Raw genomic sequence first — 6,000 nt, forward strand, 5'->3', positions numbered from 1 at the left:
CTTTATATGTTGTTATTTTTTTTTTTGTAGTGCTAGGGATGGAAGCAAGGGTCTCATGTATGCTAGGCAAGTGGTCTACCACTGAGCTATACTTTCAGCCCTAAATTAATTATTTTTTAACTAGACAATGGCAATCTTGGGTTGGATATAGCTCAATGATAGACAGTTTACCTAACAATCACCTGGAATTGATCCATAACACAGTTAAAACAAATGACAACAACAAAAACAAATAAAATAGCACAAAATGCAAATGTGAAAATATTATTTACCTTTTTTTTTTTGCTTGTTATGTTGCCAACTATTAAAAACAATGCGGCTGGGAGTATAGATTGGTTGCAGAGTGCTTGCCTAGCGTGTGTGAGGTTTTGATTTGTTTAATATTGACAATTGTCTGTATGGAGGAACCCTAAAAAGGGAAATTAAAGTAATAGCTGGGTATAGTGGGGAGAACTTGTAGTCCCAGCTTCTTTGCCAACATGAACTTTATCTCCCTCACCTCTCATGACATATGTTGATAGTCTCAGGAACTTAAATGTACTTTGAAAAATGAAAACTTTGAAGCAGACTTGAGATAAGTGGCAAAAGCAAGACTGGGAGAGAAATAGGAGTACCTTTTAGAGAAAAAGCCCAAACTTTCCTATGTGTACATTTAAAAGGTGAAACCAAATACCTTGATGCAGTCTATTAGCCAAACCAAGGCTGCTACAATGTGAGGCCAGGTATGAGGGGCTCCCACTGTGTACATGGAACTTTTGGATAGTGCAAAAGGATACCTGCAGGGGGAGAAAAAAATCTCATATTAATATGGTAAAAATAATGGGCAAATTAAGCAAGAAGTTATGTTTTTAAAATTCCCCATATTCTATTATTTTAACTTGTTTAGAAAATATTTTGTTGTGTTTCTGTGCTAGTCATCTAACTCTCAAAATGATTTTGTGTATTTTTGGTTTCTTCTCTGCAGATTAATTTGTATCTACAAACCCTTAACATGTGGAATTTGATTTATAATCAATATGTTGGAGTCCTATCAAAAGATCTTTTGTTTCCCTAAATTCAATAAACCACCTGTAAGAACTACTCATCCCCAAAACCAACACTGTGCTTACTCTATTTAGCCATTTCCAAATTCATATTCACTCCATTAGACCTCAATGATGTTGTTTTTGTTTCCATAAAATCTGTGGTAACCAGGGCTGAGGTTATGGCTCAGCAGAAGAGCACTCGCTTAGCATGTACAAGGTGCTGGATTCGATTCTCAGCACTACATAAAAATAAATTAAACTAAATGTATTGTGTTCAACTACAACTAAATAAAATATTTATTAAATAAAAACCTGTGGTAACCAGCCTGTACTTTCTACCCCATCACTTCGGCAGTTTAGGGCTTCATGCTCTATCACATGTAGTTCTGTACTAACTTACTGCTATGGTGTGAATGTTCATCTCCCAGAATTTATGGATTGGAAACTTAATCCATAAAGTCAGATGTTAATGATACTCAGAGGTGGCACTTTTGGGAGGTGACTTACAGAGCCCACATGAATGGATTAATCCATCTAGAGGAATATTATTGAAGGAGTGGCTTTAATATAAAAGTCAGATCTCTCTGACACATTTGTATTGTTTTGCCATGTGATACCCTCTTCCATGTCTTGATCCAGCCCTCACAAGGTGCAGAGCAGATGCTGATACCATGCTTTTGGGTTTTCTAACCCCCTAGACCATAAGCTAAATAAATGCCTGTTCTTTATAAGTTACTTTGTTTCAGTATTTGTTATACAGTACAAACACAAAACAGACTAATATATCCACAGTATAATTCCTCTTCTATTCATTCTATATGTACTGTTCACAATAATCATTTTAAAACATGTAACTTTTCTAACTCAAATATTAAATTTATTGAATTTGGTTTTTAGGTTCCAATAATTTCCCCAGACTAAGAAATATAATGTTCATACCCAAGGTTTTTAAAGATTTTTGGAACCTCTTCTTCAAACTTTGTATCAGGAAGTTCATATGAAGGGCACAGGAAGCCATAAAGAAATTTGGTGTGTTGTGAGTCTCCATATTTTCATTCACAATTTCAAACCATATTTTAACTTAGGTCATCATTCCAAGACACTGTTTTCATTTTTTCTGTCCAAAAACATTTCGACACTTGTCTCCAAGTTTTTGCAAGTTGCCCTAAGATTCAGCATTGCCTGAAATATTTCTGAAGCTTTCTCAGTGCTTCCCACAGTATTCCTAGGCTATTCTAAACAACTTAACCTATGATCTGAGCCAGAAAATTGATTGGTGAAAGGGGGATACAAGCTATCTTGCAGGCCATTGTTACAAGTAGTTCTACTTCCAGATGAACAGCCCCATCCTATAACCCGGTAAAGTTTCAGTGTGTTAATGTCAGTTAAAAAAAAGGCACTCTTTAAAAATACTGTACATACCCATTTACAAAATTATGGTGGGGGGGGAGTTGCATTTGGAGTATCTTCCATTTTACAAAGAGTACATTTTTTAACCATGAAATTTTGTATTTAACATGTAGTGAATACAACTCTTTTTGACATTAATCTTGGATTTATTTCCCCACTTAGGGTATAAAACCAATGACTCCTTACCAATTTTAATTATCTCATAAGTACTTGGAGTGCTGATGGATACACAAAATACATCTATTATTGACTTTTCACCCAAATTGTTTCTTTAGAGAAATCTAAGAGAACTATAAATGTTCTTACTTCGATAACTCAATGACAAATGACAGATAGTTACTAGCTAAAGAAACTAGATATAACAGGTGGGTAAGATAACCAAAAGGGAGAGATTTGTCCAAACATAAATGCTATTTCATACTCCCCCAAAAAAGTTTATTTTTACATTGTATTTTGTTTTGCAAACTGACAAAAGAACTGGCAGGTCTCAGGAAGGTTTTGTGTTGCACCCAAGTTTGGGGGCAAGAATTTTAAAGGGATCAGTGAATCAGATGTAATATAGGCTCTGTTGGAGCCACCCAATCCGTTTTGATGACAGTCAGTATTTCCACTTATAAAAAAGCTGCATTGGCATTTCCATCAGCTCAAAAGAACTTTATTCCTGTTTTCATTCTGACATACTTATTATGACTTTATTCACTAAGCAAAAGGAATTATGTGAAATGGAAACTTGATGTCATGTTTTTATTAAGGAGCCATGAGCATATCTTCAGTGAGAAACTAAAGAAACAAGCAGAGTTGTATGTTTTCCTTTCAGGTGGGAAAGAAAAAAAAAATTAAAAAGGCCTCATTCATTCCATCTAATACTGTGATTTAGTTAACTTGGAAAACAAAGTAGCATAAAATGAGAAGGCTTATGTCCAAAATAGATTTTTATATTTTAAACAAGTAATGCAATGATTTTATGAATTTAACAACAACAACAGGAAAAAATAAAATAAAAAAAACCTCTGCAGATTTATTCTCTGAAGGCATGAGAAGAGGAAAGGCCAGTTAAGAAAGGAATGTTAAAAATCTGGATTTTTTTTGCCTTCTTTAGAGTTGTAAGTTGAGAGAATGGAATGTTTGCATTTCAAAACAAGGTACCCATCTTCAAATCTAAGTGGCAATACTTAGTCATAAACTATATTGTCCCTTTCTTTATAATAGACATTTTCTTGCAACCTGCTGGTAAATTAAACATTTTATAAACCAAATGTTTTCATGGTAAATTTTATGCTGTTAGTGATACTCTATTTAATTATGTTGTGAAATGTCAACTTCACCTTTTAAATATCTTGGCTTAATATCTCCATTAAGCAGATCTTCACCTTCATTCACATAATTTGCTACTAAGCTTGTTAACACTATATAATGAAAATGTACAAAGAATAATGTTGCAGTTTTTGGTTAGATTTAAGTCAGACATTCATTAATAAGGAATCTTCGAATGTGAATATTCCAAAAATTTCTCTAAGCCATCTGATCAGAACAACTGTCTCTGAATATTACCTTACTTTGGAAGGTATTGGCATACATTTGAATTAAACTCAAAAATTTTCAAAATAAGCCATAATTAAAAAAACTATTCTATGTTCAAACTAAAACAATTTTAATAGAACTTTCCTTTCCAGAAACAATAAAGGAAACAAGGCATTTTGTAAAATGTGGTCCTGAACAAGTCACAGTAAAAAATAAATGTATACTTAACTCCACCTCCTCAAAACAGAGGCTATTTTCTGCTCTGCAGCCTTGGAAACAAGGTGAAGAACAGCCTATAAGCAACTTCGGGTAGGGGGTTGCCAAAACAAAGCTCAAGCAGTTGAACATGGACACCTCAGAAGAATTTGGGGGAACCTGACCAAAGAATCTGAATTGTATTTTTAATAACTAATACAAAGGTGAAGTGGTTCCTCCCAAGTAGCAGTGCTGCTGGGGCCTGGCCCAGTCCCTTGCTCACCTATACTATGCTCCCGAGCAAACCCCAATGCTTCTGCTCCAGAATCTTCGATAGACCAAGAATCCAGATCTTCGATAGACCAAGCAAATGTTTTTAACCATAATTGTCGTGCATCAAATTCACAGCCAGAATCCCCAAGATCAAAAAAAAAATTTGCACAATACAAATAATAACTTAAAATATACATACACACACATACACACACTCTCACACACACTTCTTACAGAACTGTGCTTGGGGAAACTCCATTTGTTGAGTGCCACTGAAGGCATATTTTGCTAAACTGCTGCTCCAGGTATTTTTGTTTGGAAAATCTATCACAGTAGGGCACAGCTGTTTATTGGATGAGCAGAAAAGAAAGATATGCTTGTGGCAACCAGAAAGTTTTAAGGTCTTTCAAGTTGTATAAAATGGACCTGCAGAAACGTTTAAGTGTTCTCAGGATGCAAAGTTTTGGAGCTGAAATGTGATATCAAACCAGTTGCAAAAAGTGTACAGCAGCCATCTCTTGAGGTCAAACCTGGTACCCAGATAATGCAAGAAAGCTTCAGGATACATAGCTTGTTGGTCTTGTCCCATATCGCCGCATAATCTGATCATGTGTGAATTTCACAAAAGATTCATACTGTTCTGCTAGTTTGGTGTTGAGGATTTGCTCATACTCCTCCCGAATTTTATCTTCATAGTCTTTTAAAAGCCTCTCACATATTATTCCAACTTGTCGAAGGGTAAAGGTGGGCTGGTCCTTCTTCATCCAGGAGGAACCTGGAGAGCTAGGTGCTGTGAGTGCTGAGGAGTGAGGCTGGCTTTCTGAAGTACAAGCTTCACTCTGATTGAGAACAACTTCTAAATGTCTCCACCTCTGATAACGACTATATTCTTGCTTTATGTTCTGAAAAATTTGCTCCGGAGTTGGAAGGCGCCACTCGCTGCCGGGCGGGGCGGGCTGCTGGAGAGTCGGCGGCGGCTCCGCGTCAGGGGGCCTGAGGCCCGGAGTGGGGCCGGGCAGAGGGGCGCAGCGCCCCCGCTTAGGGGAACCGGGGCTTAGCAGCGCCGCCTCGAACTCCATGGGCCGCTTCAGCGTCGCCCCGCACGCCATGACGCTGAGGGGCCAGGGACCAGGGGCGGACGCGGCGGCTGCTGCGGCCCAAGCTCCGGCTCCTCAGCCGGGCTCGCAAGCCAAGCCCACAATTACCATATTTAGAGCACAGTATGACAGTTTCATCTGCAGGACTTGAGGAATGTCTGAGCCCTCAAGCCCAGTACTTTATACCATGATCTCATCCTCCATGTCACCCTCCCACTTTCCTCTCCTGATCTGTCTCCAGAGAGGAGCTGGCTAACCCACAGACTTCTCTGTGAGTTTCTGTTTATTTCATTTGCATTCAACATGTCTTATAATGATACAATTAGCATATAAAGGAGGTTCCATTGCCCAGGAGACTGTGAGTGGGACAGGGTTCCATCTTGCTGGGATGTCCTAGAGTCTCTTTTGTTGGTTGGATTTGAACAGAGCTCTTGATTATTCTTATTCTTGCAGTCACAAGAATGTAAACTCATCTCCTC

The 6,000-nt window shown here is 37.7% G+C and overlaps 2 pseudogenes; both read right to left on the reverse strand.

Moving 5' to 3' along the window:
• The window catches only part of LOC144251560 (kinetochore protein NDC80 homolog), a 36,201-nt pseudogene extending 33,866 nt beyond the window's left edge, over positions 1 to 2,335 (reverse strand).
• A 2,186-nt stretch (positions 2,336 to 4,521) lies between these two features.
• On the reverse strand, positions 4,522 to 5,595 carry LOC144251561 (akirin-1 pseudogene; annotated as a pseudogene).
• Positions 5,596 to 6,000: the final 405 nt, after the last annotated feature.

This window comes from Urocitellus parryii, unplaced genomic scaffold (genome assembly GCF_045843805.1).
Source record: "Urocitellus parryii isolate mUroPar1 unplaced genomic scaffold, mUroPar1.hap1 Scaffold_107, whole genome shotgun sequence".
Classification (NCBI taxonomy): domain Eukaryota; kingdom Metazoa; phylum Chordata; class Mammalia; order Rodentia; family Sciuridae; genus Urocitellus; species Urocitellus parryii.